We start from the raw sequence: 11,084 nt of genomic DNA on the forward strand, positions 1-11,084 counted from the left end.
ATGATACCCAGTGGAATGACCCAGCCCTGAGACACCAGTACCGAAGAGGTCTTTCTAACCAGATAAAAGACCAACTGGTACAATATCCCTTGCCTGATAGCTTGGATCAGCTCATGCAGTTATCCATCCGGGTGGATAGACGGCTGAGAGAGCGTAGGCTTGAAAGGGAGACCGAGGTTTCCTTCTTTCCCAAGGGAACCTCGGACTCTGAGGAATTTTCCGAGGAGCCTATGCAGATTGGGGCTACCCGCCTCTCCTCGCGTGAGAAGACGCGGAGGAGACAGCAGGGGTTGTGTTTGTACTGTGGGAATAAGGGTCATGTGGTAGTATCATGCCCAGAAAAGCCGGAAAACTTCAGGGCCTGAGGGTGATGGGAAATATCCTGTCAGGCCAGAAGTCAGAATTTCCCAAGAAGACTTTTATCATTCCGGTGACCTTGAAGATCCTCGGTCAAACTGTCAAGACTGAGGCCTTTGTGGACAGTGGGGCCGACGGGGTTTTTATGGACCGCCAATTCGCCCTGAAACACTCTGTTCCCTTAGTACCCTTGGCATCGGAAATTGAGATTTGTGGGTTAAACGGGGAACCATTATCCCAAGGTAAAATTACCTCTTGCACTAGCCAGATTTCTTTGTTTATTGGAGCCACACACTCTGAAAAATTGTCCTTTTATGTGACTGTCTGTACTTTTGCCCCATTGGTGTTGGGGTTACCCTGGTTAAGGGCCCACAATCCTCAATTTGACTGGGTCTCTGGGGAGATTCTTAGTTGGGGTACTGATTGTTTCAGGAGTTGCTTGAGCCTTCCAGTCAGGCTCTCGCAGCTAAGTTTGCCAGGATTGCCAGGGTGTTATGCAGATTTTGCGGACGTGTTCTCCAAAAAAGTTGCAGAGGTACTACCTCCCCATCGCCCCTATGACTGTGCCATTGATTTGTTGCCGAATGCTAAGCTTCCCAAGAGCAGGTTGTACTCCCTGTCACGTCCTGAGACTCAGGCTATGGCAGAGTACATTCAGGAGAACTTGGCTAAGGGATTTATCAGACCTTCACAGTCTCCAGTTGGGTCGGGGTTCTTCTTCGTGGGTAAAAAGGACGGTTCATTGCGACCCTGCATCGACTTCAGGGAACTGAACCGTATCACGATTAAAAACTCATACCCACTGCCTCTCATTTCGGTCTTGTTTGACCAGCTTCGTACTGCCACCATTTTTTCTAAGATTGACCTACGCGGTGCGTACAATCTAATCCGAATAAGAGAGGGGGATGAATGGAAGACTGCCTTTAATACCCACTCAGGGCATTATGAATATTTGGTGATGCCTTTTGGGCTCTGTAATGCCCCGGCAGTCTTCCAGGATTTCATGAACGATGTGCTCAGGGAATATTTGGATAGATTCTTAGTTGTTTACTTAGATGACATCCTAATTTTCTCCCATTCCCTGGAGGAACATCGGAAGCATGTACGCTTAGTCCTCCAGAAACTCAGAGACCACCGGCTTGGGGCGAAGCTGGAGAAGTGCGAATTTGAAGTTCAGCAAATCGCATTTCTAGGATATATTATCTCCCCAGAAGGTTTCCAAAAGGAGGGTTCCAAGGTACAGGCAGTCCTGGATTGGGTGCAGCCCACTAGTTTGAAGGCGCTTCAGCGTTTCCTGGGCTTTGCAAATTTTTATAGACGATTTATCGCTGGATTTTCGTCTATAGTGGCGCCCTTGGTGGCACTCACTAAGAAAGGGGCGGATGTTGCTCACTGGTCTCGTGAGGCCAAAGCGGCTTTTGCCCGTCTCAAAAGGGCATTTGTCTCGGCCAAGGTGCTGCGACACCCAGATCCAGAGCGTCCTTTTGTGGTGGAGGTGGATGCCTCTGAGATGGGTATTGGGGCAGTGCTCTCTCAGATGGGAGTGTCTGATAATCGCCTTCATCCCTGTGCTTACTTTTCCCGTAAATTTTCGCCTGCCGAGATGAATTATGACGTGGGTAACCGGGAATTGTTGGCTATTAAGGATGCACTCGAGGAGTGGAGACATTGGCTTGAGGGGGCTAAGTTTGTGGTCTCAATTCTCACCGACCATAAGAATTTGGCATATTTAGAGTCAGCGAAGCGTCTCAATGCCAGGCAGGCACGATGGGCTTTGTTTTTTGCTCGCTTTAATTTTTTGATAACATATCGCCCTGGGTCAAAAAACATCAAGGCTGATGCGCTCTCGCAGAGTTTTGCTCCAATCCAGGAGACCACCGAGGAGCCGTTGCCCATTGTGTCCCCATCATGTATTAAAGTGGGCATTACCCAGGACCTCTTGTCTTTAGTTCTTAGAGCACAGGAGCAGGCTCCTCCAGACCTTCCGGTAGGTCTTTTGTTTGTGCCTCCTAGGTTAAGACAGCGAGTGTTCCTGGAATTCCATGCCAAGAAGTCGGCAGGTCACCCGGGTATTGCCAGAACTCGGGAGTTGCTATCTAGGGCGGTGTGGTGGCCCTCGGTGGCTAAGGATGTGGATCAGTGGGTTCGGGCATGTGACATCTGTGCCCGAAATAAGACTCCTAGAGGGGTTCCTGTTGGCCCATTACATCCACTCTCTATTCCATCTAAGCCATGGACCCACATTTCAATGGATTTTGTTGTGGACTTGCCCAAATCCTCGGGGATGACAGCCATCTGGGTTGTCATTGACAGGTTTTCGAAGATGGCGCACTTCGTTCCACTGGTTGGGCTGCCATCGGCCAGACGCCTGTTTGAATTATTTATGCTGCATGTTGTGCGTCTCCACGGGTTGCCACTTGATGTGGTCTCTGACCGCGGATCCCAGTTTGTGGCCAAATTCTGGAGGGCATTTTGTTCCGATCTCCAGATTTCTGTCAGCTTGTCGTCAGGCTACCATCCGCAGTCTAATGGGCAGACTGAAAGGGTGAACCAGTCCTTGGAGCAGTTCCTCAGGTGTTATGTCTCCAAGTGTCAGACTGACTGGGTGGCTCATCTGTCAATGGCGGAGTTTGCCTATAACAACGCGGCTCACTCTGCTACAGGGATCTCTCCCTTCCTTTGTGTGTATGGGCATCATCCTAAGGCAAATTCTTTTGACCCCCTGGACTCCACGCCTGGTGGTTCCTCTGTCGTTTCGGTCCTTAGAGGTATTTGGAGGAAAGTGAAGAAAGCCCTTGTGTCTGTGTCATTAGTGACCAAAAGGGTTTTTGATAAGCGGAAAAGACCCTGCAGCTTCAAATTAGGAGACTTCGTCTGGTTGTCTACCAAGAATTTGAAGTTGAGACAGCCATCTCATAAGTTAGGCCCCCGGTTCATCGGCCCTTATAAGATCACCAGGGTTATCAATCCGGTGGCATTTCAGTTAGATCTGCCCCGTTCTTTGGGTATCAATAAAACATTTCATTGTTCCCTTTTAAAACGGGCGATTAGTAATCCTTCTTCCAGAGGAAGACCTTCCCCTCTTCTGATACGTGGCCAGAGGGAGTTTGTTGTTGAAAGGATTCTTGACTCCAAGATGGTTCGGGGTCGGCTGTCATTTTTGGTGCACTGGAAGGGGTATGGCCCGGAGGAGCGGTCGTGGGTGCGCAGTTGTGATCTTCATGCCCCCAGACTGATACGCTCTTTCTTCTCGCAGTTCCCCGATAAACCCGGTGGTAGGGGTTCTTTGACCCCTCGTCAGAGGGGGGGTACTGTTAGGGTCTCCTGCCCTGTGCTGCCACGTCGTCATGGCAACCGGGAGACAAGTGCTAGCGGAGTAACCTGAGCGCAGCTGATACTCCGGTTCGGGTCTTTTGCTGTGCAGTGGTTACAGGCAGGGGATCCGGTGCTGGTTTTTGTGCTCACAGTCTGTGAGGTCTGAGGGGGGCGTGGACAGCACCTGCTTTATAAGGCCTCTTCTCAGGTTAGGCAGATGCTGCTGAATCTTTGTTGGTTAGTCAGTTCCTGAAAGTTAGCCAGTACTGTGTAGCTTTGTATTTGTTGTTGCTTACTGCAAATAGGCCTGGGAATTTGGTACTACACTCTGCCAATCCAGACCTAGCAGTAAGACTGGAGTCAGTCGTTTAGCCTGCTGAGGTTCTTTTGCTATTCTGTGAACCCAGCAGGTTTGTGGCTGTACTTTCAGACCTGCCTGCTTAATCCTCTCTCACTGTGCAGGGCGTCCATGTGTCAGTTTAGTGGCAGTAAGCTGAACCTGGGCCCTGCAAGTGAGAATAAGGATTGTGGAGACTCTCCTTGTGTCTATTATTACATCTCTGACCAAGGAGTTTACTGCCACACCCGTTGGTAACCCTTTAGGGTTTTGCTGTTGCCCTTAGCAACAGCATTTCGGGTTCTCTACGTATTAAAACACAACATCTTGCTTTTTCCATCTGAGCATTTCTAATACTAGGGAGACACCCAGTTTCTTAGCCTCTGGGCTTCTCTGTTCACTCTGTGTTGGTTTTGTTACCCTATCACCTTCTGTGTACGTTATGTCATATTTCCCAGTCTGTCTGTGATTTCATTTGTTTTGCATCCCTCTCTGTTCAGACACCAGTACATTCCTGCAGGCCCTGGTGTGCATAACAGTTGAAACACTAGTACATTCCTGCAGGCACTGGTGTGCATAACACTATCGCACCTGCATTACACTAGTATCACATACAGCTACCTGGAAGGCCAGCTATCGCACCTGCATTACACTAGTATCACATACAGCTACCTGGAAGGCCGGCTATCGCACCTGCATTACACATGTATCACATACAGCTACCTGGAAGGCCGGCTATCACACCTTCATTACACTAGTATCACATACAGCTACCTGGAAGGCCAGCTATCGCACCTGCGTTACACTAGTATCACATGCAGCTACCTGGAAGGCCAGCTATCGCACCTGCTTTACACTAGTATCACATACAGCTACCTGGAAGGCCAGCTATCGCACCTGCATTACACTAGTATCACATACAGCTACCTGGAAGGCTGGCTATCGCACCTGCATTACACTAGTATCACATACAGCTACCTGGAAGGCCAGCTATCGCACCTGCTTTACACTAGTATCACATACAGCTACCTGGAAGGCCGGCTATCGCACCTGCATTACACTAGTATCACATACAGCTACCTGGAAGGCCGGCTATCGCACCTGCATTACACTAGTGTCACACACAGATACCTGGAAGGCCAGCTATCGCACCTGCATTACACTAGTATCACATACAGCTACCTGGAAGGCCAGCTATCGCACCTGCTTTACACTAGTATCACACACAGCTACCTGGAAGGCCGGCTATCGCACCTGCATTACACTAGTATCACATACAGCTACCTGGAAGGCTGGCTATCACACCTGCATTACATTAGTATCACATACAGCTACCTGGAAGGCCAGCTATCACACCTACATTACACTAGTATCACATACAGCTACCTGGAAGGCCGGCTATCGCGCCTGCATTACACTAGTATCACATACAGCTACCTGGAAGGCCGGCTATCGCACCTGCATTACACTAGTATCACATACAGCTACCTGGAAGGCCGGCTATCGCACCTGTATTACACTAGTATCACATACAGCTACCTGGAAGGCCGGCTATCGCACCTGTATTACACTAGTATCACACACAGCTACCTGGAAGGCCAGCTATCACACCTGCATTACACTAGTATCACATACAGCTACCTGGAAGGCCGGCTATCACACCTGCATTACACTAGTATCACATACAGCTCCCTGGAAGGCCGGCTATCACACCTGCATTACACTAGTATCACATACAGCTACCTGGAAGGCCAGCTATCACACCTGCATTACACTAGTATCACATACAGCTACCTGGAAGGCCGGCTATCGCACCTGCATTACACTAGTATCACATACAGCTACCTGGAAGGCCGGCAATCGCACCTGCATTACACTAGTATCACATACAGCTACCTGGAAGGCCGGCTATCGCACCTGTATTACACTAGTATCACATACAGCTACCTGGAAGGCCGGCTATCGCACCTGTATTACACTAGTATCACACACAGCTACCTGGAAGGCCAGCTATCACACCTGCATTACACTAGTATCACATACAGCTACCTGGAAGGCCGGCTATCACACCTGCATTACACTAGTATCACATACAGCTCCCTGGAAGGCCGGCTATCGCACCTGCTTTACACTAGTATCACATGCAGCTACCTGGAAGGCCAGCTATCGTACCTGCTTTACACTAGTATCACATACAGCTACCTGGAAGGCCGGCTATCACACCTGCATTACACTAGTATCACATACAGCTACCTGGAAGGCCAGCTATCGCACCTGCTTTACACTAGTATCACATGCAGCTACCTGGAAGGCCAGCTATCGTACCTGCTTTACACTAGTATCACATACAGCTACCTGGAAGGCCGGCTATCACACCTGCATTACACTAGTATCACATACAGCTACCTGGAAGGCCGGCTATCACACCTGCATTACACTAGTATCACATACAGCTACCTGGAAGGCCGGCTATCACACCTGCATTACACTAGTATCACATACAGCTACCTGGAAGGCCGGCTATCGCACCTGCATGACACTAGTATCACACACAGCTACCTGGAACGCCAGCTATCGCACCTGCGTTACACTAGTATCACATACAGCTACCTGTGGGGCCGGCTATCACACCTTCATTACACTAGTATCACATACAGCTACCTGGAAGGCCAGCTATCGCACCTGCATTACACTAGTATCACATACAGCTACCTGGAAGGCCAGCTATCGCACCTGCATTACACTAGTATCACATACAGCTACCTGGAAGGCCAGCTATCACACCTGCATTACACTAGTATCACATACAGCTACCTGGAAGGCCAGCTATCACACCTGCATTACACTAGTATCACATACAGCTACCTGGAAGGCCGGCTATCGCACCTGCATTACACTAGTATCACATACAGCTACCTGGAAGGCCAGCTATCGCACCTGCATTACACTAGTATCACATACAGCTACCTGGAAGGCCGGCTATCGCACCTGCATTACACTAGTATCACATACAGCTACCTGGAAGGCCAGCTATCGCACCTGCATTACACTAGTATCACATACAGCTACCTGGAAGGCCGGCTATCACAACTGCATTACACTAGTATCACACACAGCTACCTGGAAGGCCGGCTATCACACCTGCATTACACTAGTATCACACACAGTTAGCTGGAAGGCCGGCTATCACACCTGCATTACACTAGTATCACATACAGCTACCTGGAAGGCCGGCTATCACACCTGCATTACACTAGTATCACATAGAGCTACCTGGAAGGCCAGCTATCGCACCTGCATTACACTAGTATCACATGCAGCTCCCTGGAAGGCCGGCTATCACACCTGCATTACACTAGTATCACATACAGCTACCTGGAAGGCCAGCTATCGCACCTGCATTACACTAGTATCACATACAGCTACCTGGAAGGCCAGCTATCGCACCTGCATTACACTAGTATCACATACAGCTACCTGGAAGGCCGGCTATCACAACTGCATTACACTAGTATCACACACAGCTACCTGGAAGGCCGGCTATCACACCTGCATTACACTAGTATCACACACAGTTAGCTGGAAGGCCGGCTATCACACCTGCATTACACTAGTATCACATACAGCTACCTGGAAGGCCGGCTATCACACCTGCATTACACTAGTATCACACACAGCTACCTGGAAGGCCGGCTATCACACCTGCGTTACACTAGTATCACATACAGCTACCTGGAAGGCCGGCTATCGCACCTGCATTACACTAGTATCACATACAGCTCCCTGGAAGACCAGCTATCACACCTGCGTTACACTAGTATCACATACAGCTACCTGGAAGGCCGGCTATCGCACCTGCATTACACGTGTATCACATACAGCTACCTGGAAGGCCAGCTATCGCACCTGCATTACACTAGTATCACATACAGCTACCTGGAAGGCCGGCTATCGCACCTGCATTACACGTGTATCACATACAGCTACCTGGAAGGCCGGCTATCACACCTGCATTACACTAGTATCACATACAGCTCCCTGGAAGACCAGCTATCACACCTGCGTTACACTAGTATCACATACAGCTACCTGGAAGGCCGGCTATCGCACCTGCATTACACTAGTATCACATACAGCTACCTGGAAGGCCGGCTATCGCACCTGCATTACACGTGTATCACATACAGCTACCTGGAAGGCCAGCTATCACACCTGCATTACACTAGTATCACATACAGCTCCCTGGAAGGCCGGCTATCGCACCTGCATTACACTAGTATCACATACAGCTACCTGGAAGGCCAGCTATCGCACCTGCATTACACTAGTATCACACACAGCTACCTGGAAGGCCAGCTATCACACCTGCGTTACACTAGTATCACACACAGCTACCTGGAAGGCCAGCTATCGCACCTGCATTACACTAGTATCACACACAGCTACCTGGAAGGCCGGCTATCACACCTGCATTACACTAGTATCACATACAGCTACCTGGAAGGCCAGCTATCACACCTGCATTACACTAGTATCACATACAGCTACCTGGAAGGCCAGCTATCGCACCTGCATTACACTAGTATCACATACAGCTACCTGGAAGGCCGGCTATCGCACCTGCATTACACTAGTATCACATACAGCTACCTGGAAGGCCAGCTGTCGCACCTGCATTACACTAGTATCACATACAGCTCCCTGGAAGGCCAGCTATCGCACCTGCATTACACTAGTATCACATACAGCTACCTGGAAGGCCGGCTATCGCACCTCCATTACACTAGTATCACATACAGCTACCTGGAAGGCCGGCTATCGCACCTGCATGACACTAGTATCACACACAGCTACCTGGAAGGCCGGCTATCACACCTGCATTACACTAGTATCACATACAGCTACCTGGAAGGCCAGCTATCGCACCTGCATTACACTAGTATCACATACAGCTACCTGGAAGGCCGGCTATCGCACCTGCATGACACTAGTATCACACACAGCTACCTGGAAGGCCGGCTATCGCACCTGCATTACACTAGTATCACATACAGCTACCTGGAAGGCCAGCTATCGCACCTGCATTACACTAGTATCACATACAGCTACCTGGAAGGCCGGCTATCGCACCTGCATTACACTAGTATCACATACAGCTACCTGGAAGGCCGGCTATCACACCTGCATTACACTAGTATCACATACAGCTACCTGGAAGGCCGGCTATCACACCTGCATTACACTAGTATCACATACAGCTACCTGGAAGGCCAGCTATCACACCTGCATTACACTAGTATCACATACAGCTACCTGGAAGGCCGGCTATCGCACCTGCATTATACTAGTATCACGTACAGCTACCTGGAAGGCCAGCTATCACACCTGCATTACACTAGTATCACATACAGCTACCTGGAAGGCCGGCTATCGCACCTGCATTACACTATCACATACAGCTCCCTGGAAGGCCAGCTATCGCACCTGCATTACACTAGTATCACACACAGCTACCTGGAAGGCCAGCTATCGCACCTGCATGACACTAGTATCACACACAGCTCCCTGGAAGGCCAGCTATCGCACCTGCATTACACTAGTATCACATACAGCTACCTGGAAGGCCGGCTATCGCACCTGCATGACACTAGTATCACACAGCTACCTGGAAGGCCGGCTATCACACCTGCATTACACTAGTATCACACACAGTTACCTGGAAGGCCAGCTATCACACCTGCATTACACTAGTATCACACACAGTTACCTGGAAGGCCGGCTATCACACCTGCGTTACACTAGTATCACATACAGCTACCTGGAAGGCCAGCTATCACACCTGCATTACACTAGTATCATATACAGCTACCTGGAAGGCCGGCTATCGCACCTGCATTACACTAGTATCACACAGCTACCTGGAAGGCCGGCTATCACACCTGCATTACACTAGTATCACACACAGTTAGCTGGAAGGCCGGCTATCACATCTGCATTACACTAGTATCACATACAGCTACCTGGAAGGCCGGCTATCACACCTGCATTACACTAGTATCACACACAGCTACCTGGAAGGCCGGCTATCACACCTGCATTACACTAGTATCACATACAGCTACCTGGAAGGCCAGCTATCGCACCTGCATTACACTAGTATCACACACAGCTACCTGGAAGGCCAGCTATCACACCTGCATTACACTAGTATCACATACAGCTCCCTGGAAGACCAGCTATCACACCTGCGTTACACTAGTATCACATACAGCTACCTGGAAGGCCGGCTATCGCACCTGCATTACACGTGTATCACATACAGCTACCTGGAAGGCCAGCTATCGCACCTGCATTACACTAGTATCACATACAGCTACCTGGAAGGCCGGCTATCACACCTGCATTACACGTGTATCACATACAGCTCCCTGGAAGGCCGGCTATCGCACCTGCATTACACTAGTATCACATACAGCTACCTGGAAGGCCAGCTATCGCACCTGCATTACACTAGTATCACATACAGCTACCTGGAAGGCCGGCTATCGCACCTGCGTTACACTAGTGTCACATACAGCTACCTGGAAGGCCGGCTATCACACCTGCATGACACTAGTATCACACAGCTACCTGGAAGGCCGGCTATCACACCTGCATTACACTAGTATCACATACAGCTACCTGGAAGGCCGGCTATCGCACCTGCATTACACTAGTATCACATACAGCTACCTGGAAGGCCGGCTATCGCACCTGCATTACACTAGTATCACATACAGCTACCTGGAAGGCCAGCTGTCGCACCTGCATTACACTAGTATCACATACAGCTCCCTGGAAGGCCAGCTATCGCACCTGCATTACACTAGTATCACATACAGCTACCTGGAAGGCCAGCTATCGCACCTGCATTACACTAGTATCACATACAGCTACCTGGAAGGCCGGCTATCGCACCTCCATTACACTAGTATCACATACAGCTACCTGGAAGGCCGGCTATCGCACCTGCATGACACTAGTATCACACACAGCTACCTGGAAGGCCGGCTATCACACCTGCATTACACTAGTA

This window comes from Pseudophryne corroboree, chromosome 7 (genome assembly GCF_028390025.1).
Source record: "Pseudophryne corroboree isolate aPseCor3 chromosome 7, aPseCor3.hap2, whole genome shotgun sequence".
NCBI lineage: Eukaryota > Metazoa > Chordata > Amphibia > Anura > Myobatrachidae > Pseudophryne > Pseudophryne corroboree.